This window comes from Pongo abelii, chromosome 2, assembly GCF_028885655.2.
Source record: "Pongo abelii isolate AG06213 chromosome 2, NHGRI_mPonAbe1-v2.0_pri, whole genome shotgun sequence".
In the NCBI taxonomy this organism is placed as follows: domain Eukaryota; kingdom Metazoa; phylum Chordata; class Mammalia; order Primates; family Hominidae; genus Pongo; species Pongo abelii.
This window is the reverse complement of record NC_085928.1, coordinates 159,007,374-159,034,001: the sequence shown is the minus strand read 5'-3', so window position 1 is coordinate 159,034,001 and position 26,628 is coordinate 159,007,374. Positions and strand designations below refer to the sequence as shown.

At 38.6% G+C, this 26,628-nt stretch overlaps 1 pseudogene; it reads left to right on the top strand.

Annotated features, from left to right (window-relative positions):
• Positions 1-397: 397 nt before the first annotated feature.
• On the top strand, positions 398-13,236 carry LOC134761091 (large ribosomal subunit protein eL32-like; annotated as a pseudogene).
• Positions 13,237-26,628: the final 13,392 nt, after the last annotated feature.

Here is a 26,628-nt window from a genome sequence, read left to right as displayed (position 1 = left end):
GGTTCTTACTAAGTCCCAGTCATTGTTCTAAGTGTTTGATATGAATTATATCACTTAGTTCTCATAACAACTTTATGGAGTAAGTAATATTATTATACCCTATATACAGATGGAGAAATGTAGGGACAGTAAGCTACCCAAGGTCATGCTTTTAGAAAGTGGTGGGCTGGGATTCAAGCCTAGGTAGTCTGTTTCCAGAGTCGTTAGCCTACTGTAATATCCTGCCTTCCCAATAAAGAGCAAGCCCGTGTGTCATAATCACTGAGTTTAATAAATATGTGTGGAATTGAATTAAATGAAAATATTTTTGGCAAAGAGTCTTGCAACCTCTGTATGTTTTCAACATACAGTGGGCCCTGATTTCAGGAAAATGTCTGAAAATGAAACACGCGGGAAAATGACTGGAGGTGAGAAGAACCACATGTAGTATTAGGCTGGCGCAAAAGTAATTGTGGTTTTTGCCATTGCTTTGGCAAAAAATGCAATTACTTTTGCGCCAACCTAATAGAAAGAACTCTGTGTTTAGAATCTAAAACCTGGCTTAAGTCCCACCCATGACACTTAGCAGCTTAGAACCCTTGGATAAGGAAATTAGGTTCATTAAGTCTCAGTTTTTTCATCTGTCAAAGAGGACTAATCTGCTTCAAATGGTTGTTGTGAAGGTTGAATAAGGCAATATGGCCAGGCACGGTGGCTCACGCCTGTAATCGCAGCACTTTGGGAGGCTGAGGCAGGCGAATCACTTGAGGCTAGGAGTTCAAGGCCAGTTGCACACAGTGGCTCACACCTGTAATCCCGCTACTAGGGAGGCTGAGGTGGGAGAATTGCTTGAACCCGGGAGGCAAGGTTGCAGTGAACTGAGATCATGCCACTGGACTCTAGCCTGGGTGACAGAGTGAGACTCTGTCTCGAATATGTAATATGTTTGTGTGTGTGTGTGTGTGTGTGTTTTCTTTTTTTTTGAGATGGAGTTTCACTCTTGTTGCCCAGGCTGGAGTGCAATGGCACAATCTCAGCTCACTGCATCCTCCGCCTCCCGGGTTCAAGTGATTCTTCTGCCTCAGCCTCCCAAGTAGCTGGGATTACAGGCATGTGCCATCACGCCAGGCTAATTTTGTATTTTTAGTAGAGACAGGGTTTCTCCATGTTGGTCAGGCTGGTCTCGAACTCCTGACCTCAGGTGATCTGCCTGCCTTGGCCTCCCAAAGTGCTGGGATTACAGGCGTGAGCCACCACACCCTGCCCGTGTGTTTTATATTATAAAGCATCATGCAAATACTTGCTTAATTTAAAATAAAATTATAGAAACTATATATTTTTTTAAATTACTAGAAAAAAATGGAATGGAAAAAGAAAAATGTCTTGTTTTCCTTGATTGAAAATATAATTTCAGTTCCAAGGATAATGACTTTGTGGGTCTTCAGCAGCCTTTGTATTTTATACGTCAGATCTCGCAGTTTCCAACTTGGCAGTTAGACGCAGGGTTCAGATTTCAACAGCAGTTTTATTTCAGTGGGGGCATCCGAAGAGGGTGAAGTAGAGGTAGTTTTTCTAACTCTTCTCTAAAACTGAACATTTTAATTTTGATTTATTTAATCATGTTCATGTTTAAACAAAACCTTGCTCCTATAGAAGAGTCTGACTTTCTCTGTTTGCCCCATAGCTGTAATAAAGTCACCCTGAAAATACTTTGTTTGGCTATGTGTCTCAAGTTTAAAAGTTTCCCCTCTTACAGAAGGAACAGAGTAGAAAAATTGTAACTTTAAAACAGAAATATCTCTATCCAAAGATCACTGGGACCAAAATGGCATCCTTTATACAATAGACTAAATTTTTTCTTTCTCGATTTGTTTCTCTTTCAGGAAAATGATCACTTCAGGAACTGTGAAGTGTTAAAGAGAAAGTATATTAGAACTATTATGAAGTCACAGGAGAAGCCATATGAGTTGTCAGTGGTTGCTGTCTTTGCTACTCTTAACGATGCTGGCTCCCATATCTCAGCTTCAACTAGAGTCCTTTCATAGAATTGATGGTGTGTGTGTGTGTGTGTGTGTGTGTGTGTGTAGGGCTTCTCAAAGTAGGAATCATATTCATGTTTACCTTACTCTGCCTTGTTCATAGAAACACTCTGAGATCCACATTGGTAGCCCCATAGCCAGCCTCTAGGAGCATCTGGCCAAAACTCCTCCAGGTCCACTAGAATCCAGTGGGATTCTGGGTGGATCCTTTGGGCATTCCATAGGAAATTATTTCTGTTTCTCCTATGGCTGATGCTGAGCTTTCTGTCTCTCTCCCCTAAGTGCCTTCCCTACCTGCTACAGAAACTCCATCTTTTCTGAGGCTTCCAGGAACCAAAGTTCTGGCTTGAATGACATTGACTTGGGATTATGGTTTGAGTGACTTCCCCACTCTAGAGCATCAGCTATCCCACTACTCTTCTCTACCTCAGTTTCTAGGTCCCATCGAGAGTCCCTACACTCTTTGAATCTATAGGCAGTGTCCCTCCTTAGGAGCTAAGAACTGGAGAAACAGGGCCCTTGCCACATCAGTGTTAAACAAGAGGGCTGCCATACTAGGAGTACCCTCTTATAATAAATAACAGGGGGATCTACTATGCCTGGAGGAGGGACATGACACCACCTGTTAGTCACCACCACTCAGTCATATCTGGGGGCTGGCATGGTAATTAAGTGCTCCATATCATACCATGTTTCCTGTAACCTTTGTTCAGTTCTTAATAATTATATCATGCTTTTTTTTTCAACTTAGATAAGAACATATGACAGGTGTATTTGTAAGCAAAGTTCTTTTTTGAAAAAAGATAGGTAATCAACTCATGGGAAACCAATGTTATGCACTCAAAAAAGGAGTTAATATAGGCAGTGTTTTCTACTTGTGTTTGTATTTTGAAGTTAGAGATTAGTGACCTTAACTGGAAGCTTGGGATCATTGCCTGCACAGGGTTCGGAGCACGGTGAGGATATTTTTCTAAGCACCATGCAAGCAAGAGAGACTAAAATGCCAGTTTGTGCTTGTTATTTGCATGGTAAGGTTTGGATTCAAACAGAACCAGAAAAGACAGTTGGGGAAGTTGACTTCATCAAAATCTACATTTCATATTCCTGTCACACAGCCATTTGGAAAGAAAAAAACATGAACAAACAAATGAACAGACCCGTTTTCCCATATGTCCTAAGAACCTCCCACTGCACTGTTGTTCTTTTCCTATGCAAATCTCCATGTGGAAAATATTTTAGGTAGTAGTCAGGCCTATGAATACAAGACAGTGGCAATGCAGGAAAAGATGTATGTTTTACTGCTGCTAAAAATAACTAGAGCAAGCCACACTTCAAGATGACTAATCAGCTCAGTGTTCTCTAATAAAAGCTAATTACTTCCTTCCCTTTAATTGCTTATTTATATTTGTAGCCTTCACTTATTACTAAGGGTTTGATGTAAAAATGTCATGGGGGTTGGCTGGTAGAATGTGCCACATGAAATAATATGGTTTGAATGGAAGAATCTTTCTAATTAAAAGATTAATTAGAGAAAAGCGTCTGATACATAGGAAGGCAAACTGGCAGCTTTCAGATCCTGAAGAGTCACATATGCACACTTTAGCTTATTATTGAACGGCTTGAATACAGTTATAAAAGCTAAAGTCTTTATTTTTCTGGGGGTGGTACTGCTTTTAATAAAACTTCAAATTATCTTTGATTCTCTTATTCCTGGGGGAGAAATTTGAATGTGCTTCTTAATAGAATCAAAATACACATATTAAAATGTTAAGATCAAGTACCTCTAAACTTTTTGTTTTTCAGTTGTAGAATCTTCTTTATTAAATTCGTTTGTTAAATTTACATTTATTCTGTGTTGCTTCCAAAGAAATATCCATGGAAAGTTAAAAATGCAAGGAAACCATGGTTACACCCATCAGAACAGGGTTACAGAATTACTACCGTGTATCTTCACTATCTTCAGAAGATTTATTCGGCATGGTTGATTTCAATTATATGTAGCATAAGGCTACTGTGAGCTAATCACATTCCTTTTTACAAAGTAACATTAAGTCATAATTTCTAGAGCTAAAAATCTGGTGCACCAGAGGCTGAACGTTTGTGACTGCTGGAGATTCTTATCTTGGAAAGTACCATGATTTGCTCTGTAATGATGGGACTACACACAGACTGGAAAGTGGCTGGCATTCCTGTCCAATGTGGAACTCTACAGTACACATATCTGAGACTAGGGAGGAACAAAAGGAAAATAAGTGAGTAGACGATATGTATAAGAAAAGATAAAAGGAATTAGGATGGTTTGGTTCAGAGATGAGAAGGCTAAATGGAAGTTCAATTTTATGAAGCCTCTTCTATTGTGTTGTCAATATTGGGAGGTGGCCGCTTTATCTTTGCGGAACTGTGTCTCCTGAAAGTCATGGCTCTGAAGCCATCTTTAAGGCATTAGGGAGGCAGATTGTGCTGGCTAAACTACATTGTGACATGAAATGCCAAGAACGATGGGCTCTTAACATGCAAGTGTAGATATAAAGCAAGCTACTGGCTTGAATAATGATTTTTGTAGTGACTTAAAGGATTTCATGTCCAAATTTGGATTGTTTCATGTTTATTATTGTTAGCATTACTGGGTGCCTACTAAGTGCATGACATTTTGGGAATACGACAGTGTCATTTAGCTATTTATTTAATGAGTGTATTCAGGGAATATACAAAATGCCAACACTTATTGAGTATTTTTTGTTAATGTTTTGCTCTTTGTGTGTATTAAGCCATTCACTCAGTATAATTGCCCTGTGAAATAGGTACAATTGTGTTTCTCATTTTACAGATAAGGAAACCGTAAAGGCTACATAATCGAAATAATCAAATTACTGACAAAGAATAAATTACTTCTATAAAGTCTCATAAATAGTAAATGGTATAATTTGGATTCAAACCCAGGCATTCTGGCTCTAACACTTGTGCTCTTAATCTCTCAACTATATATGATTATATATATATACACACACATATATATGCACACATATGCATATACATGGATAAAGAGTAATTTAAAATTTCACATGCAGAATTGATCAAATGTAGATGGCCTACAGATGCCTATTCTGAAAGCTGATATTAGTTAATAATTACTATGAGGATAGAATTCTGTGAATTACCTCCTTAATAACGAACAATTATCCCTCCATCCCTCCTTCCCTCCTTCTCTCCCTTCCTTCCTTTCCTTCTTTCTTTATTTCAGAAGGTTTGTGATTCTTGTTTTGCTTGTGAAACATAGTCTTTATATTTTGAAATAAAACATCCTACCCTCTTTCCTAGTTATTTTAAAGGGTGGTAATTATTGTGATTGTACTTGTCATTGAACTTTGAAGTGTTACTGATTTGGTGGCTCTGGTTCTAATTATAACATAAAACCAAAGAAGGTTTATGACTTCCAAGGGTGATAAGGTCCAGAGATAAGGCCTCAGAAGAATATCCTTACTGACAGAAATTCAAACTAGTTAGGATAAATTGTGAGATCACTCAGTATCATCTACTTTTAGAGATTCTTTGTGACTTTCTACTGTCATTCTGTGAACTTTAGCCATACTGACTTCCTTGGGCTATTAAAGCCAAATTAAGGAAAAAAATTCAAACCATATAAAATATAAGCAAAAAATAAGACTGTATAAGCAAATATTTAGCCAAAACAATACATGTCTAAGTTGTTTGTTTGTTTTGGGAATGAAATAACACTTTATGGTTAAAATTGCAATTCTCTTTTTATCTTTTCCCGGTCCTAATTCCCTTCTTCCCTTCCCAGAGTTAATGCTGTCACAAATCTGTTGTGCATCTTTTAAGTCTACATTTTCATGTATTTTTCTATTTTTATATGTAAAAACAAACTCTCTCTATACATCTGTATATATATAGAGAGAGTATAATATATATAGAGAGTATATGTATATAGAGTTTGTTTATATATATAATAGAGAGATAGAGTGTGTGTGTGTGTATATATATATACAGAGAGAGAGAGAGAGAGACAGAGAGACAGAGAGAGAGAGTATTCATGGAGGGTTAGTTTCAGGAACCCCCAATCTCATGGATACCAAAATCCACAGCTGCTCAAGTCCCTGATATAAAATGGCATGGTATTAATGTTTGCATTAATCTACATGCAATCTACACATATGCCCCCATATACTTTAAATCATCTCTAGATTACTTATAATACCTAACACAATGTAAATGCTGTGTAAATAGTTGTTTTACTTTATTATTTAGAGAATAATGATGAAAAAAGAAAAAGTCTGTACATGTTTATCCACGTTTTTCCCTGAATATTTTTGATTCCAGTTGGTCGAATTCATGGATGTGGAACTCACAGATACTGAGGGCTGACTATGTATAATATATTTTGTGATTTTTTTACACTTTTGCATAAATATTATGTTACACATGTCATTTTGGACCTTATTTATTCAGTAACATTTTATAATATCTAATCCTGATGGTATAAGGTTCACACGAATAAAATAAATTTTATTAATGCATCTTCCTAATGGTAGACATATAGGATCTTTCTAGTTCTTTAGTTCCTATATAGTTTTAAAAATTGTGTTTATAAACATCTTTGCCCTAATTTTTTATCCTTATGCACATGTGAGAAAATTTTTCTGGAACATTTACATAGAAATGGACATGATGGGGAATAGGTGTGTTTTTAATTTTACTAGTAATTGGAAAATTGTTTTCCAATGTAGCTGATCTAATTTACACTACACTCCCATCATGAGTGTATGAAAATTCTGGTTTCTTTACCAATACTCAGATTTTTAAGATTTTGTAAATCTGATAGATGCAAAATGGTATCTCAGAAACTGACTTCCTTTTAAAGTGAATATAAACATACTACACAATTATCACTAGAATAACTACAAAGTGTTATGAGGTAGGAAATTAAACACTCTTATATAACATGTTTTGCATACTTCTCCACTTGATGAAGTAACATATTTTATGTAATGAATCTCCTAGTGTTGAACATTTCTTCATTTCCTTTAGGCTAAATTCCTAGAAGTAGCATTCCAGGATTAAAGGGTATGAATGATTTAAAAAGGGCCAGATAGTAAATATTTTAGGCTTTGTGAGACAGATGGTCTCTATTGTAGCTATTGTAATGTGAAAGCAGCTATTATACTACGTAAATGAATGAGCCTGACTTTGTTCCAATAATACTTTATTATGGACACTGAATTTAAATTTTGTGTAATTCTCACACATCACAAAAAGTTACTATTCTTTTGATTTTTTTCAACTATTTAAAATGCAAAAACCATCCTTATCTCATGGGCTACACAGAGACAGTGGTGGCCATAGGTTTGTCAGAGATCTTAACTGCAGATTCTGATAGAATATCAGAACTGGATGAAACCTTAGGAATAAATTAGAGCAACTTCTTCCTTTTAAATATTAAAAAAAAAAAGGACTAGAGAGTGTAGAATGTTGACCAAGTTTTCTGCATTATTCATGGAGACATGGAACATCAATAGTACTGAGTCAGAAGAAAATAATTTCATCACTTAAAGATGAAAAGAACAACCCCAAAACACTTAAAAAGATATGTTTAAAGTAGGGAAAAGGTATGCAAAATTTCTGCATTCTTTCTTTCTTTTTTTTTTTTTTTTAATTTTATTTATTTTGAGAAGGAGTCTCGCTCTGTCACCCAGGCTGGAGTACAATGACATGGTCTCGGCTCACTGCAACCTCCGTCCCCCGAGTTCAAGTGATTCTCCTGCCTCAGCCTCCCGAGTAGCTGGGATTACAGGTGCCCGCCACAATGCCTGGCTAATTTTTGCATTTTTAGTAGAGATGGGGTTTTACCATGTTGGCCAGTCTGGTCTCGAACTCCTGATCTTGTGATCCACCCTTCTCGGCCTCCCAAAGTGCTGAGATTACAGGAGTGAGCCACTGCACCCGGCCCAATTTCTGCATTATTTCTTACAACTGCATATGAATCTACAATTATCTCAAGAAACATTTCAATTAAAAATAAAGATATGTTTAAACTAGCAAAAATCAAATTTTCTAGAAATCACATCCTGCCCTAGGAAGAAATCAGGAAACAATCTTTCATTCTAAATAGCATTTAAAATGCCTCATTATCAATCATTTAATTTCTTGATGTAGAAATCAATGTTATAGCCTGTAACAGTTAACCTCATAGATGCCAAATACCGAAGACAGCACCAAATTTACATCCCCTTAGAAATAAGCGTGCCAGGGAACTCGATGACTCAAGTCGCTGCCCTTTATAAAGCCTATTAAGGGAAGTTTTATAGTTAACTATTGTTAAGAATAAACCTGATCAATGAAGGCCACTCCTAGGACTCTTGAAGCCAACAGGGAAACCTCTGTGCTGCATTCCCTGTTGGCAGTCATGACAGTACTTTGCACTGCAGTAGAACACCCTGTGACCACTTTATGTGACAAAGGCAAAGATAGAGAAAACTTCAGTCTCTGTGGAAATGCAGTCATGCCTACTACAGTGGGGAAAAGCCCAATTCCAAATCATCTGCAATGGAAATAAAATACCAGATGTCTCTTTGCTATTGGTAGGTCTCCTGTAGAAGACAGGCCTATGTTGGATCTCCGAATAGGCCCACATATTTTGGAATTTTTAAATAATATACCAGAGAAGCAAGTACAAAAGGAAGATTTCTTCATACATTGGTTAGAGATTCTCACAGTTTCCTGCAATCTAAAAATTGATTTAAGAATTGTTTGATTGATCGATGTATTTATCTATTGACTAGTTCATTTATCACACAACATCATTAGGCAGGAGCCATGAAACTTGCCCTGAGCTAAGCACTACATGAAGTTACAAAACTTCATTTCAGGAAGACATAGAAGTATCTGATGTTCTGGGTCTAAATGTGGCTAGGACACATCCACCTGCAGCAACCAAATTTCCATTCATTAGTTCAACAGTGATAAGGTAGAATAAAGTAACTCAAATATATTTTAAGGTTCTCTAAAGCCTTCCAAAACTGTATGCATAATCTTTTCTGTTAGGATTCTCTGCATGGATAGAAGGATATTTTGTGTCTCTACAGCAGTGCAGACTCCCAAATAAACTTTCATGAGTTACCTCATTTAAACCTTTCAAACTTCTCTTAAGTAGTCTTGCAGAGTGAATATTGTTTATCATATTTGAGTGTAAGCGACTTACTGAGGTTTACCCAGTTCTTGAGGCAACCAGTCATCGAAGCACGCAGTATAACAGAAATAAAACATGTACTTTGGGCTCAAACTGTCCTGAATTTGAATTCTGTGTTTGCATTTATAACTAAGGCAGCTTGGACAAATTACTCAGCCTCCTTGAGTCTCAGTTTTCTTGTTTGCTAAATAAGAATAATGTCCATTGCAATGAGTTGTTATGAGGATTAAATGAGACAGGTTCTCAGTTTTCCCACTATAGGCTCAGTGTTAGAGGTTAAATTGTGTCACCTTCAAAATTCATATATAGAAGTTCTAACTCATGTACCACAGAATGTGGGCTTCTTTGGAAATAAGGTTATTACAGATGTAATTAGTTACGATGAGGTCATTAGAGTGGACCTTAATCCAATAAGACTGGTGTCCCTAAAGGGGAAATGTAGACACAGAGGCATACATACAGGGAGAACACCATGTGAAGATGATGATGCAGGGCAGGCTAAGTCCCTTGGGGATGCAGGGCAGGCTCTGCCCAGGAAAGAATTCAAGGGTGAGCTCTGGTGGTGGTAGACAGCAACTTTTATTGAAGCAGCAGTAGAGAGTATCAGCAGAGGTACTGCTCCGTGCAGAGCAGGGCTACCCCATAGGCAGTGTGCCCTGAGTAGCAGCTCAGAGGCAGTTCTTCAGGCATATTTATATCTACTGCCCTGCCTCCAGAGTCAGATCTTTCCTCCTGAGTTGTTCCTACCTCCTACCTCAAAGGCAAAGATTGAGGTGATGTTTCATAAGCCAAGGAATGCCAAGGATTGCCGGCAAACCACCAGAAGCTAGGCAAGAGGACTAGAACAGGTTTTCTCACAGCCCTCAGAATAAACCAACCCCTGACCAAGCTTTGATCTTGGACTTCTGGCCTCCAGAATTGTGAGAATACATTTATATTACTGGAGCCATCTGGTTTGTAGTACTTTGTTGCAACAGCCCTAGCAAAAGAATATACTCAGGATTCAGTTTTCTCTCTTCAGAGTCAGTTGCTACCTCTCTTGTTTCTGAGCTTTCATGCTTTTGTTACTGTTGTTCTCTCCCATGTTCTCCACAGCCTTAAGGGCTTATGCTTGAATACAAAACAAAACCCAAACCCTTAGGTGTTATTTAAGTGAAGACTTGGAAAGGGATGCATCTAGCTCTTTGCACTCCATTTGCCATTTTCCCTGGAAGTGTGGTTTTTAAAAATTATTTGCAAACACGAATCCTTCCTTTTCTCTCCAGTATCTTCTTAGAGAAACAAAATGCCATTATTGAAAAAAACAATTAAACTTTCTCCCAAGGGGCTAGGTTCTGCTTGGAGGAAGAAAGCAAATCATTTTTAATGGAGAGATATCTCATTAATATCTTTCTTCCGTTTAAAATAGATGAAGACATGTAGACATGTAGACAAATAGAAAACTCTAGACATGTAGGGGTGACAGGGAAGTGAGAGAGAGTTGGAATGTCCGTATTTTTGCCTAGAGAAGATACTTCTATCTCCCAGGAAGGAGATTCAAACCTGTAAATCTGATTAATGATTGCTGCAATGTCTATTTAGCCAGCAAGTACTCAAAGTCGCAAATCAGAAAAAAAGCAAAGATATGACAAGGCATATTTAGAAGCCATTTGATAAGGACATGATTACAGGTTTAATAAGATATAAATGATTGAGTGGGTCAGATTTCATTTTGGGTATGTCAACAATTATTGCAGTAAGGATTTCCCAGACTGGAATTAATTGAAGTTGTTATTTTAACAACTTAAAAATGGAAAGTTCTTATGTTACATCTTAAAAACTCTTGGAGGCTTAATGAGAATTTTCTTCTTCTGAATAAATACCATTATTTATTTATTTATTTTTGAGACAGAGTCTCACTCTGTTGCCCAGGCTGGAGTGCAGTCATGTGATCTTGGCTGACTGCAGGCTCTGCCTTCTGGGCTCAAGTGAGTCTCCTGCCTCAGCCTCCCGAGTAGCTAGGATTACAGGTGTGCACTGCAATACCTGGCTAATTATTGTATTTTTAGTAGAGATAGGATGTTACCATATTGACCAGGCTGGTCTTGAACTACTGATATCAAGTGATCCACATGACTCAGACTCCCGAAGTGCTGAGATTACAGGTGTGAGCCACTGTGCCCACCCACCATTATTGTTGTATGGCCTTCTGAATGATAGTAACAGAAATAATAAAACACTCTACTTACTGAGCATTAATATGTGACTATGTTTGTTATCTATTGCTGAATAAAAAACCATCCCAAAGTATAGTTACTTTAAACAACAACAAATTATTTCTCACAATCCCAAATGTTGTAGGGGCAGTTCTGTTGGTTTCACCTGAAATTACTCATGTGACTGCATTCAGCTGGCAGATTGACTGAGGACCAGAATCAGCTGAGGCTGTGGTCAGGGTACCTCAGTTCTCCTCCATGTGGCTAACTTGGGCTTCCTTACAGCATGGCAGTCACAAGCATTCCAAGAGGGATTATTTTAAAGGAGAAGAAACAGCCTTCTTAAGGACCAGGCTTAGAAGTCCCAGAATCATTTTCAATGATTCTGCCCATCAAAACTAGGTCACACTTAAAATTTCCTCAACTGATCTCAATACTTGTTGAACATTATCTCTGGGAATAAATTTCACTAGATTTGCCTTCTATACATTCATGTATCTATATTTGCCTTTTTCTTTTTTAAGACAGTTTTGCTCTGTCACCCATGCTGGAGTGCAATGGCACAACCTCGGCTCACTGCAACCTCCAACTCCTGGGTTCAAACAATTCTCCTGCCTCAGCCTCACAGGTAGCTGAGATTACAGGTGCCTACCACCACGCCCATCTAATTTTGTAGTTTTTAGTAGAGATGGGGTTTCACCATGTTGACCATGCTGGTCTCGAGTCTCGAACTCCTGACCTCAAGTAATCCGCCCACCTTGGCCTCCCAAAGTGCTGGGATTACAGGCATGAGCCACTGCACCCAGCCTATTTGTCTTATTTTTAAAAGGGACAAAAACCATTTTGAGTTCTGTAATCATGAAAGTCATTTAGAAGTACATGTAATAAGTGTGTTGTAAGTACTGCTGAATTATTAATTTCCACAGCAATAACTAAACATGCCACTTGCATCTTGCCCCAAATTTTGCAAATTCCCCATGCAAATTTTAGAAACTAGAAGAAAAAGAAATTATCAGGCTGCCCAGATTCAAGGTGGGAGGCAATAGACTCTACCAGTTGGTGTGAGGAGCTGCATGTGTGTACCCAGTGGGAGGGATTATTTAGAGGCCATACTGGAGACTATCTACCACAGACAGGCACTGCACTTACTGCTTTATATGCATTTTCTTATTTAATCCTCACAATAACACTGTCAAATGATTACAATTGATCTTTGAACAACGTGGGTTTGAGCTCTCTTCCTTGGCACTGCCTATGCAGTTGGCAGCCATCTCCCACTTAGCATTAGGGCCACACTCAGGCTCTTCATGAAACCCATGATCATCAAAACCAGGACCAAGATGTTCATCTGGCATCAGTCTGACTGATATGTCAAAATTAAGCAGAAACCCAGTGGTATTGACAACAGGGTTCATAGAAGAATTAAGGGCTAGATCTTGATGCCCAACATTGGTTATGGGAGTAATAACAGCAACAACAAAAAAGCACATGCTGCTCAGTGGCTTCTGAAAGTTCCTGATCCACAGTGTCAAGGAACTGGAAGTGCTGTTGATGTGCAATAAAGCTTACCGTGCTGAGATCACTCAGCGTTTCCTCCAAGAACAGCACAGCTATGGTGGAAAGAGCAGCCCAGCTGGCCCTCAGAGTCACCAGTCCTAATGTCAGGCTGTGCAGTGGGGAAAATAAACAGACAGCTCAGGTCTACATTTTATTTGTGTTTAAATACAACCATAAGAACTGGAAACAAACAAACAAACACCGGTTTGAACTTTGTGGGTCCACTTATGTGTGGATTTTCTTCTGCCTCTGCCACCCCTGAGACAGCAAGATCAAGCCCTCCTTTGTTTCTTCCTCCTCAGCCTACTAGGCATGGAGATGAGGAGGACAAAGACCTTTATGATGATCCACTTTCACTTAATGAACAGTAAATATATTTTCTCTTTCTTATGATTTTCTTAATAACTTTTCTCTAGCTTACCTTAGTGTAAGAATATAGCATATAAAACATATAACACACAAAATATTGAGTGCTTATTTTACCAGGAAGCCTTCTGCTAAACAGCAGAACTATTGGTAGTTACGTTTTGGGGAAGTCAAAAGTGATACATGAAGTTTTGACTGCAATGGCGCCTCTAACTCTCATATTGTTCAAGGATCAACTGTATGGTTTTTGCCATTTATCAGTAGAGATAGACTTGACAGGCCTAATGTTGCTTCTAATTCCTAATGTTCAACTATAGCCAGGGCTTCTCTTAGAACAAATGAAGGTCTTGCCTTTTTGTCAATTTTGAAAGTAGAAGGAACTGCAGATTTAAAGTTAGTGAGCTGTGGGTCTGAATCTGGCCCCATTACCTGCTGGGAGTGTTGCTTATCTGTTGGTCTGGAGTACTTCATCTGTGAAGTGAGAATGCCAGTATCTTTCTTAAAGGGTTCTGACAAGGATTAAAATATAACATATAAACTAAATATATAGGGTTGGGAAAAAGGGTCAATGGTTTTAAACATTAGCATTAGGGAACCAAATATATTTACACGCTGTTCACTAGCATTCTGTTAATGATTCCTATTCATTGAGAAACAGTTTATAAAAAAAGACAAATAAGAATTGGGGGTGACTTAACATGTTCCAGTGATCTATTTCTATGTAATAAACCACTCAGATTTTCATAGCTTAAACCAACAGCTTATTATTTCTCCTAGATCTGTAGATTTAATGGTGATAAATCTACACCATACAAAATAAAAATAGATTTATTGTTGTGGCTTTCTTTGGAAAAGACAATCTACAATAAAATCTGTCTAGATTCCTCATGATTAATATCTAAAGGTGGTGTTTTCTATGAGCCCCTCCCTTTTGTCTCACTATAGTTATTTTGACAGACAGACCTCTATCACCTGTTATATCTTTAACTAGGAAAACCTTTTGAGAATCCAAAGGGGTCCTGTGTCCCTGTATCACGGTGACCAATCTCTTTCAGAAGCTGAAAAACATCTGCAGTAAAGATTGACCAATGGACTTCTGCTTCAAAAATCTGCCCTGACTCTGTGTGTGTGACCTTAGTAACAGCTCTTAGCCTCCCTGAACTTCAGCTTGTTTCTCTGGAAAACTGGGGTAGGAGAGTGGACTGGAAGGGTCTGTAAAGTGCTTTCCATAGCTGATATTCTATGATTTAAAAAAAATAATTTGGCACTACATAAGGCAGAAATATTTCATAATCTAATTATTGCAGAATCCTTAAAGGTTAAGAAAATGTATACTGGAAGCCGTACTGTAATGCAGAAACCTGCTGTCAGTGTAAAATGGTGTCTTGGGTTTGTATAGCACTCAAATAACTGCAATTGGTACTAGTTTATTTTTAAAATTTTTAAAAATTACCTTTCTCACGTTGAATATACTATTTTAGTTTGATAAAAATATCCCAGTAATATTTATTAAATAAAATCATTTACAATGGTTTCTTTCTAATTCTAAAAGCTTAATTCTATGTTAAAGTTTGACTTACATCTCGAGACCTTAAAAAATACAGAAGTATACTCAGTTTTACAGAATACAGGGTAAGAATTAGAGAATTATCTCTTTTGCATTACAAGCCATTTTGTAGAAAGGAAAATAAAGAGCCAGAGAAAGACACTTTATTAGGAGCATTAGGCCAGGTGCAGTGGCTCATGCCTGTAATCCTAGCACTTTAGGTGACTGAGGCAGGTGGATCAATTGAGCCCAGGAGTTTGAGATCAGTCTGGGCAACATGGCGAGCCCTGTCTCTGCTAAAAATACAAAAATTAGCTGGGTGTGGTGATGGTGCACATCTGTAGTCCCAGCTACTCAGGAGGCTGAGGTGGATCACCTGAGCCTGGAAAGTCGAGGCTGCAGTGAGCCATGATTACACCACTGTATTCCAGCCTGGGTGACAGTGAGACCCTGTATCAAAAAAAAAAAAAAAAAAGAAAGAAACATTTTCTCTTTGAGTGTTTCTCAACACAATTCTCTTGAGTGTTTCTAGGAGAGAATGACCACAATAATGAGGAGCTTAGAAATTACAGTAAATGAATAGTTAAAGGAGCTAGAATGTTAGGTTGGAGAATTTGGGGGACTATGCTAATTGTCATCAAACATTTAGAAGATATCATATGCTGAGAAAAGCATTTTGGGAAGCTCCACTTGATAGAACTAAGAAGTTACTAAACTTAATAAAAAGACCCCTTTTTCAGGACTGCTGCCCTTGAAATGGTAGTGTTTTTGTCACTAGATATGTTTAAACGGAAGCCAGATGGTCCCTTGGGAGCCACGTAAAGGCTGGGAACAGATAGTGAACAAAAGAGGAAATATAAATAATTCATAAGCTTATGGAAAAATGTTCAACCACACTGGTAATTAGAGAAATGCAAATTCAAACTTTGATAAGATACCACTTTTTATTTATGAAACTGGTGAAGGTAAGAAAAATAATATTCAAGTTTGATGGAGATTTGATGAGCCTCAGCCTCCAACGTGGTGGGTGAGAATATAAATTTGTTCAGAATTTCCAAAAAGCAGTTTAACAACATGTATCCAAAACTTAAAAAATGTTTAAACCACACTATATGGATATTTGGCCATATTAAAGAATAATTATTAATTATTATTAATTATTAGGGTATCATAAAGAAAAAAATGAAAAGCATTTTCATATTTTAGAACTATGTATTAAAGTATTTTCAGATAAAATAACGGTGTCTAGAATTTGCTTCAAAATTATCCATTGGAGATTGGATGGGCCTGCATGGAGTGTAGATGGAAAGTGACTGCTTGTACTGTTATGCTGATCACTTTTGATGCTGGGAAATAGGTACGTTCTCTCCATTTTTTATGTGTGTAAAAAATTCCATAAAATGCAAAGATAGCAATAACAAAATGCCACTTCACATCCTCTGACCTAAATAATTTTCCATTTAGGAGTATATCCTGATGAAGCAATCTGAATGGCATACAAAGCTTTATGCACAAAGGTAATTTATGAGTGTCCCCAGGCTCACTATTCTGCAGTGTCACTCACCTGTGTAAACCATTCAGTGGCATCCCATTGCTGTCAGGGTTAAATCCAGAAACTTAAACCTACTTGCAAGCCCCTCTGACCTCTGCTAACCTCAACTTGCCAGGTGTCCCAAAGCACTCTATGACCCACAACTTTGGCCTTTTTTTAAGAAATACCTTTCATGCCTTCCACCCTCCTTTTGGTCAACTCCTACTCTTACTCAGAATCCAGGTTAATGCTGCTGCTTTAGGGAGGCATTTCTGTATCCCCAGATAGAATAGATCCTCCTACTACACGCTCTCAAGGTATCATATACATCCCTCTCGCAGCCCTTTTCTTAATTCTATTTAAGTAGCGAAATAGATAATTATATAATTAGTTGCCCATTGACTGCCCATGCCCATCAGTGACCTCCACTCTCTTACAGCTGTATCTTCCATAATTCCCATATATAGCAGGAATTTAATAAATATGGGTTGGACTAATTAACTAATAAAAGTAATCTAAACACAATTCACCCAGCCAAACCTTTTGATTACTGAACTGTCCTCCTTGGTCATATTTCTGAGTGTTAAAATGGGATGGCAGATTTTTAGCTTTCCAAAGGCAATGGTACAATGCAATGCTTTAAGGAGGGGTGCCTCTTGTTCTTTTCTCCACCTTAGACTTTTGGTAGTAAATACATTTTAGAACTAGTGGGTGCTTCCTTTGCTTTATGAGAAACCACATCTCAAACTGTTATTGAATGGAAACCACCTTTATTCTATGGCTAGTACCACTTTGCACAGTGGAGCTGAACAGAAAGAATAGAGAAAAACTCCAAGATGCCAATATCTTGTCAGGCAGTAAGTGCCTGAGAGGGTGACATGGTTTGGCTCTGTGTCCCCAGCCAAATCTCATGCTGAATTGTAATCCCTAGTGTTGGGAGACAGACCCGGTGGGAGGTGATTGGATCATGGGGGTGGATTTTCCCCCCCTTGCTGTTCTCATGAGAGTGAATGAGTTCTCCTGAGAACTGGTTGTTTGAAAGTGGGCAGCGCCTCCTCCCTAACTCTCTTTCTCCTGCCATCATGTGAAGACCAGGCTTTCTTCCCCTTTGCCTTCCACCAGCATTATAAGTTTCCTGAGGCCTCCCCAGCTGTGCTTCCTGTACAGCCTGCAGAACTGTGAGTCAATTGAACCTCTTTCTTCATAAATTACCTAGTCTCAGGTAGTTCTTTATAGCAGTGTGAGAACGGACTAACACAGAGGGTCCAGTGATTAGGAGTGAAAAAGGGAGAACTCCAAGATGCACAGCATGAATCTGGCTTTAATTCTATTAGCTCAGGAATATACATTCTAGGGACAGCTGCATTCTCTTGGCTTCTGGTCTAAGGTAATGATGTCAACAAACTGTAATCAAGGAGAAATGTTCTTGTTAATTAGGTAATGAATGGAACTTTGCCATGCTCTGTATTAAATTAGTTTAATATCCAGAGCAAAAGAGGCTTATTTCTGGAAAGCTCACTTTCAGAATCTAGACAATGGAAATAAGAGGCAATAGAAAAAATGTCCTCTAAACTTTACTGCAATTCTTGGTGGTTCACATGGGATGCTGACTCATTTTTTAAGGAGCCCAGCCCCTCGATCCAGGTTTGTCTGATTGTTTCTCACAGTTAGATTCAGATTAAACATTTTTTTTGGTAGGAATTTTATATAGAAGATGGCAGGAAACACATGATGCCACTTTGTAATCTACTCCCACCCCTCACCCCACTCCATGCACACTTTAAAATAAAGGACACTCAAGCAACCTTGTAAGACTAAGCCTTTGAGAATCCACACACCTTTCTTTATTTTCAGCTGAAGATTGTATTTAAGTCTGAATTCAGAGCCACTTCCTTGTGTTATTCTCTGAGTTTCTCATATATATATATATATATAAAGAGAGATGGATAGATAGATAGATAGATACGAATGTACATAAATGTCCATATTTCTCTTTTGTTAGTCTGTATTTTTTTACAAGGGACTCAGTTGAGAACCTAGAAGGGTAGAAGGGTAGAAGATTTTTCCTTCCCTACAAACCAAATGGCGGCTTTTTAGTCTTTTATATTCTGACCAGGCCAGACACTCAAAGGTTTTGTTTATTTCTGAATAAACAATAATCTGGGCTCACCATTGAGTTGGCTTTTTCAATTAACTTCCATAAACTTTGGATTTAGACCTTGGACATGGCCACCATAAAGACCCCAAGGTACTTTTAAAGACCTTCTTGAAGAGAGAGATTATCATTTTTTATGAAGAATTGCCCAAGTGTTGCACATAGGGAAACATGATGCAAGGAAAGAAAAATACATAAACAAATAGACATTCTCAATATTGAGCAGCTTTCTTGTTTAACAGAGTGATGTTATTGCTTTCATTCATTCATTCATTCAAACAAGTGGTTATTGAGCCAGGCACTGTTCTAAGTGCTGGGTTATACCTGTGAACTAAACTAACAAACCATCATTTTCTTCCTACTGTAACAAAAAGATTTGTCTCTTTTTTTTAAAGTAAATGTTTGTGGCAGATTAAAAGATGTTTCCTCCTGAAAATGCATCCTTGCTATTTCTGTGCTTATGGACATAAATAAGCACTTAGAAAATTACTCTTGAGAGGTTATGCCAGGAAGTTGATGCTGGTTATATTTTCCATGGGAAGGCAGTGCTTTCAGTGTTTCTACTTGTGTGACTGGCATTTTTCTCTGTTTTCCATGTGTTACCATGTTTTTATGTAACCACAAACTTGTATCATTTTGCTACCTGACAAATGAAAATCCTGTCTCTTAAGAGCTCTGCTGTAGGTGAGGTTTCCCAGGGCCCAGGTGCACTCATCCTGAGTAGTGTGGAGGAAAGGAAAACTCCGCCATTCACGGGGGCGGGAGAACAAGAGTCAGCTTGTTTTTTTATTTTTATTTTTTAAAAATATCTTTAGCTTTGTCTGTATAGCACAACTGAAGTCATTAAGATACCCTAGCTTAGTTACAAATTTGCTTACTTTCTGAGCAAATTCTAGTATGCAGTAAGGAGAGAGGGTGTAACCACATTACTCCCTGGAGTTCCATTTAGCCTCCCTGGGACCCCATGGGAAAGAGTCAATAGAGACAAAAGGAGAATTATAAGGGGCTCAGCTGAGCATGTCTGGAGAAATTTCAAGTATGTGTCCCCATCAGATACAAAGGGGAGTCAGCATGAAAAGAGAAGAGTCAGCTTAGAGATCATTTATTTAAACTGTTACCTGATCTTTGAAGATCTCTCATTCAACAAGTGTGCACGGAGGAGCCACATCCAGCCCTTGCACTGTGCCTGCCCCAGTGTACCGTGCTGAAGCACGTGCCCTGCTCTAACTGAAACTTGCATTCCAGTAAAGGAGAGCCAGCCAGGGAGCAGTCTCTTTTTGTCTGGAAATTTCAAAAGTTGAAAAGAGGGAGAATAAATATTGTTCTAACCTCCAACTACTTGCTTTTTTTTTTTTTTTTTTTTTTTTTTTGGCAGGATCTCACTCTGTCACCCAGAGTGGAGTGCAGCGGCACAATCAAAGCAATCCTCCCGCCTCAGCCTCCAAAGTAGTTGGAGGGTGCACTACAGGTGCACCCACCACACCCGGCTAATGTTTTTTGTTTTTTGTAGAGATGGAGTCCCTATGTCACCAGGCTGGTCTTGAAGTCCTAGGCTCAGGCAATCATCCCCCCTTGGCCTCCCACAGTGCTGGGATTAAGGCATGAGCCACTTCGCCCAGCTGAATTATTAAATAGTACCGTTTTAACTCATTGACAGAATTTAAACCAAACCACTAATCAAAAGCTGGCTACTATTTTTTTTTTTTTTTTTTTTTTCGTTTTAGGCAACTACAATTTGCCATGAGACTTCTAATGTTGGGTTCCTACATAAGAACAAATGCTTCCCCATCCATCAGCAATAGCTATGAGAATCTCAGACTTATTTCTTCTCTTTTTATGGGCAGATGATAGCTCTCCTGTTTTATCTTTACTTTTCCATCTCACCAACACCTAAGTTCTCTTGGTATCTTTGAATATTTGGAAGTTTCTCATGCATGTACTAACATTTAATCACATAGTATTTTCTTTTTATGTTGTTAAGTGGTAACTAATCCGTTTATCCAGGTCTCTTATCAGAAAAACTATCACTGAGCTGACGACCAGGAAATAATAGTTAGGTTCTACATGTATTATTTTATCATAATACCATAAAAGATTCAAAGTTAGATCTATGTGTAGAATGGAACTTAAGAGGGCTGGTGTTGTAGGGATTTTTAAAAGATGCTTGAAAAGCAGAATCACATTAAAAACAGCACGTCATAGCATGAGGGGATCCTCTCTACAATGGCATGGCATCAAATCAAACCAAGAATGGCCCCACTTACAGGGCACTTGTCATGTGTCAGGCCTAGAACTACACACTGTCTATGCATCCTTTCTTTGAACTCTCACAAAAATCCTCCTTAGCATTCCCATTTTACACAGGAAGAAACTGAAACTCAGAGAGGAAGCACAGCCCACGGATACATTGCTGTTAGTAAATGGGGAGTAAGGGCTTTCTGGCTCCAAAGCCTGCAGCCACTCCTAGTCACTGTGAACTGTTGAGGTTATTTTCATTTTCATTCATTGAAGGAATTAGACCTTTTACAGAAAAGCAGTACAGCTCATCCATTGCCCACTTCTCAACCCTGGGTATTCCATGAAGAAACTCACTTTTTATTGGCATTAGTGAAATGCCACACAGCAATAATAGTTGAAAATCTTTAGTTCAAGTAAAAATTAAATAAAAGAATACCTGAAGTAAATGAAGCATGATAATGATGATGATGATAATAATGCCTACTGGTACTTAAAACATACAGTCAACAAAGAAAAACATATACAGGTATTTGCAAATATTGTCATTCATCACATTACAATAGCTACAATATGATATTTAGAGTTTGGCTATGCCTGGAAAATTTTTTTATTAAAAACGTGATCAAGATGGCAAATATTAATGTTTTTGCTATTAAAAAGTTATTTCAAATTAATAAAAGCATAATTATCTTAATAGAAGGGCAAAGGACATGAACATTTTAAAGCAGAAATAATACATAACTAATAAAGCCATGAAAATGGCTAACATTGAAGATAATCAAATAAATGCAAATTAAAATCTACATCTCTACACCCTATTTTCCCTGTCAAATTGGCAATGATGGAGAAAAATGATAACACAACAGCTTGTGAGAGTGTGGTGAAGTGAGACTATTTCTGGTGAGAAAGAAATGGTTATGCTTTTTCTAGAGAGTAATCTGAAAATATGTTTTGCTAGCCCTAAAAATGTAGCATCTACGTAAGGGATCATTAGACACTGAAATACGATTTTAATATTTAACAACATGATAAAACATAATACTAAGTAAAAAAATTACATTGCAAAATGATGATCAGTTGTGTAATGAAAACACTTCACATAAATATGTGGAAAACAGATTAGAAGTAGAGATCAAAAATGTTAGAGGGATTGTCCACAGGTGATGGGATGATAATTCCTAAGGTCTGGCTTCCTCTCTCTCCCAGGCTCCAGTTTTCCCAGCTTGATTGCTCCTTTGACATCCCGATCTAAGGAACCCTTGCTTTTCCACCCTCTTTTCCCTCCATCTGTCAGTAGGCATAAGTAGTCCCAGCTTGAAAAACTTCACTACAAAGCCCCTCTGGTCATAGTTTTATGTCCTTTTCGCCCTTGAATCTCAAACTTGTTCTTAAATAAGTTTCCTATTAAAAAACTTTATAATCAATACATGGTTACTTTTTAAAGTTGAAATTACATGTTTTAAAAAAGATATTGCATGTTCTTTTTAGTTTCCTTAGCTTGTCTGCCCCCAGGTGAGGGTAGGACCACAGTTTATCTCCTCACATCCACCACAGGCTACATAAGGGAAACCTTGCTTTCCACAAATTGCCCCTTCTCCAGCCCTGCCCCTTTTCAGTCAAAACAATGGTTCCTAAGGCTAAAGGCATCCTTCAGCCTCAGGGAGAAAAAAAGAAGCCAGGAAATTAAGTAATAATCATATTACTTAGAGATGAGTGCAGTTAACTAATATATAACTTTCTGGGATTATTCTGTTATAGCTGAGCCCCTTGGAAAACTGGTGTTCAGTCACTGTCTCCTGAAGAGTCTTTGCTTAACCAAACCTTAATCAAGCTCCTGAAGCTTCTCCTAGGCCCATCTGTGTATTTCCATGTAAAACCCAGTTTTAGCAAAAAGCCCTGCTAAGTCAGTTTAGCAAGGCCTGCCCCTGCCCCCCCACTCCCCTGCACCACTGAATATCTGATCACCGTTGATATCTGATGGGTCCCTCATCCTCCACCATCCCCCAGGTGATGCCTGGTCACTCTGGTCTAACTTCAGCAAGAATCCTTTTAAGTTGGTTTAGTCAGAATCCCCCTGATGTTTCTTCTTAGTAATTTCCCGCCCACTGACCCCCACCCTGCTCCTTGGCTATAAATTCCCACTTGCCCATGCTGTACTTGGAGTTGAGACCAATGTCTCTCCCTTCCTGCAAGACCCCATTGTAGAGGTGCCTGAATAAAGTCTATCACAATGGTCCTGAATAAAGTCTTCCCTACCATCTTTAATAAGTATCATTGAGTAATTGAGTAATTTTTTAGTTAACAATCCTTTTCCTCATCTCTTCACTCCTTAATCTTCAGAGACTGGGCTTCTCCCCACACCTTCCTGGCGAAGATCAAAAATTACACCCTGGGCCTGGCATGGTGGCTCATGCCTGTAATCCCAGCACTTTGGGAGGCTGAGGCGGGTGAATCACATGAGGCCAGGAGTTCAAGACCAGCCTGGCCAACATGGCCAACCCCATCTCTACTAAAAATACAAAAATTAGCCAGACATGATGGCTCATGCCTGTAATCCCAGCTACTTGGGAGGCTAAGGCATGAGGATGCCTTGAGCCCAAAAAGTGGAGGTTGCAGTGAGCCAAGATCATGCCACTGCACTCTAGTCTGGGTGACAGAACAAGACTCTGTCTAAAAAAAAAAAAAAAAATTATACCCCGTCACCAAAGTCAATGGATAATTTATTTTACTGGAACTCCCTGGTGAGTTTAAATTCACTCTTTCTGGCAATTCAGAATTGAATTGCTTAGTTTATAAGACACTTGTCTCCTGGTTCTCCTTGAATCTCTATGAACCTCAAGGCCTTTCATCCTCTCCCCATTCCGTTTCCAACAGGAACAAAACTCCATCATTGGCCCAATACTCTCCTCTCTCTGCAAGCTCCCTTGGGCAATCTGAAACAAATTTTTGCTTTCAAACATTATTTTCAGCCCTAATCTGTAATTTGACTCAGGTAATACTACCTAAAAGTATACCCAGTAAAGCATAGTTAAAAAGGCTAAAGGCTTTGGGATAAGATGTGCCTAGGTTTAAAACCCAAATCTGCCCTTTAATAGCTATCTAAATAATGGAAAATAATTTAATGTCTCTAGAGCTCAGTTTCTGCGCTTGCAAAGTGAGTATAATCATAGTACTGTAATTTCCTCAGAAGAATGGTACATAAATTAAATTAAATAGTGCATTTAAGGTAAATGCTCAACAGATTTAGTCACCATGATTTTGATGCTCCAAAGGCATTTTAAACTTAATATCTCTAAAACTGAAGTCAGTTAATTATGTTGCTGCTATCCAGTTACCTAAGCCAGAGGCCCAGAAGTCATTCTTCCCACAGTAAGAATGACACACAGATTCCTGGGCCCTGCCTCAGACTTATTAAATTAGAATATCCAGGGAAACCATTGGGAATTCTGTAGGTCTACAAGCCTTCCAGATGATTCTTGGCAGAGAAGGTTGGGAAACTTCTTTGTACTCCTCCCTTTCCTTCCCCACCAGTCACCATGTTAGACCAATTTTATCTACAGATTATTTCTGGAATCCACCGCATCCTGTCCATCCCTACCACTACTTTCCTAATCCAGCCTAGACTAAGTCTAGGCTTAACCTTAATCAGGGGTGGATGTTGATGGATGTGACTGGAAGGGGTATCCAGGAGTTTCTTTGTTTCTGTCTCTCTGTCTCTGCCACTCTATATTTCATCTCTCTCTTTTGCTCCTTCTTTCTCCTTATTTCTTTTCTCACAGCCACCTTACTCATAAATAAGCACGCTTAGGGCCTGGGACTGGTACCCCTACCTAGCTGTTGCCACTCTTCCTTCCTGAATTTGGACCCAGCCCCTGAACTCTATAGCTCACCAATAAGGATCCTGCAAAGTGAGGATCAGGCCAAATCCCCGCTGACTTCCAAGTGTGTAACTGCCCTAGACTATTTTGGACAACTGCAGATCCAGCCCAGACCCTGGGTCACCTTCAAGACCCGTCTCCAAAGCTTTGTGACCTCCTCTCCTCCCCACCAACTGGTGGATCCAACTTCCTCCCCAGCATGGGGAAAATGCTTTAGATATACTTTAGTGAAAAAATACAGATACAAAATTATATAAGGTAAGATCACTGTTGAGGAAAGAAAATATTGAATCTTTGCATATAAAAATATTAAATAAAATTTCAAAATGTCCCATTGCCTTCAGTGATATATCAATGTGTTAAGTAGTTATCTATGAGTGGTGAGGTTTCACAAGTTTGATATATTATACATTCATATGTTTTATAGTTTCAAGTAGTAAATGAATAATACATGAGCTGGGATGACCAATTGAAATGTCATCTGAGTTTTCTCCCTTCATTTGTCCCTTGTCTCCCATCCTTCATCCTCATTTCTAGCTCAGAACCAGGCTTTGTAATTTCTGCCTCGGGAATTTTGGACAAAGATGTCCACCTTTCACAACTGATAAAACCCAGAAGGATACAATTATGTAAGGTCAGGGTATTAGTCTGCACGCACTGTCATAACAGAATACTGCAGATTGGGTGGCTTAAACAATAGGAACTTATTTTCTCATAGTTCTGGAGGCTGGAAATTCAAGATCAAGGTGTCAGGGGAGGGTTGGTTTCTCCTGAGGCCTTTCTTCCTGATTTGTAGACATCACATTCTCACTGTGTCCTCACATGGCTTTCCCTCATGTGGAAAGAGAGAAATCTCTGGTATCTCCTCCTCTTTTTTTTTTTTTTTTTTTTTTTTGCAGCCAAGGCTGGAGTGCAGTGGCACAATCTTGGCTCACTGCAACCTCCGCTCCCTGGGTTCAAGCGATTCTCCTGCCTCAGCCTCCCGAGTAGCTGGGATTACAAACATGCACCACCACATCTGGCTAATTTTGTATTTAGTAGAGACAGGGTTTCTCCATGTTGGTCAGGCTGGTCTTGAACTCCCGACCTCAGGTGATTCACCCACCTTGGTCTCCTAGAGTGCTGAGATTACAGGCATGAGCCACCATGCCCTGCCCCTCTTCTTCTTTTATTTTAGTTTTTATTTTTTGTAGAAAGAGTCTCTCTATATTGCCCAGGCTGGTCTCAAACTCCTGGCCTCAAGCCATTCTCCCACCTCAGCCTCCCAAGTGCTTGAATTACAGACATGAGCCACTTCGCCTGGCCTCTTCTTTCTTCTTAAGGACACTAGTCCTATGGGATTAGGGCCCCACTTTATGACCTCATTTAACCTTAATACCTCTGTAATAACCCCTATCTCCAATTACAGTCACATTGGGGGTTAGGGCTTCAACGCAGAATTTGGTGGGGGACATAATTCAGTCTATAAACATCAGTGGTTCTCAATCTTCAGTGTGCATCAGGATTACATGGAAGGCTTGTTAAAACAGAGATTGCTGGGGTTTTTGTTTGTTTGTTTGTTTTGTTTTTTTAATGGGGAAGGAGAAGAATATACAAATGCATAATTCCATTTATATCTAGAAAGGTAGTAAAAACCTCTTAACATTGGTCACCATTAGGGAATGGCCAGAAATGGCAGGGGTGTATGACTCAGGTTTTTCCCACATACTGTTTTGTATTTAAATATGTACCATGTTTATATATCACTTCAAAAACATAAAATTATCTCATCTATCTATCTACCTATCTCTACTGAACCTTTAATAGAAACACTGACTACAGCCAGTTTTGTCATTTAAGCTAGTCATATGTATATTTTTTTACCTTTTCCCAGAAACTAGGTCTGTATTTTGGCAAATAACAGTTTGCAAAACTGCTAAACTTGTGTAAGGGTGGACATC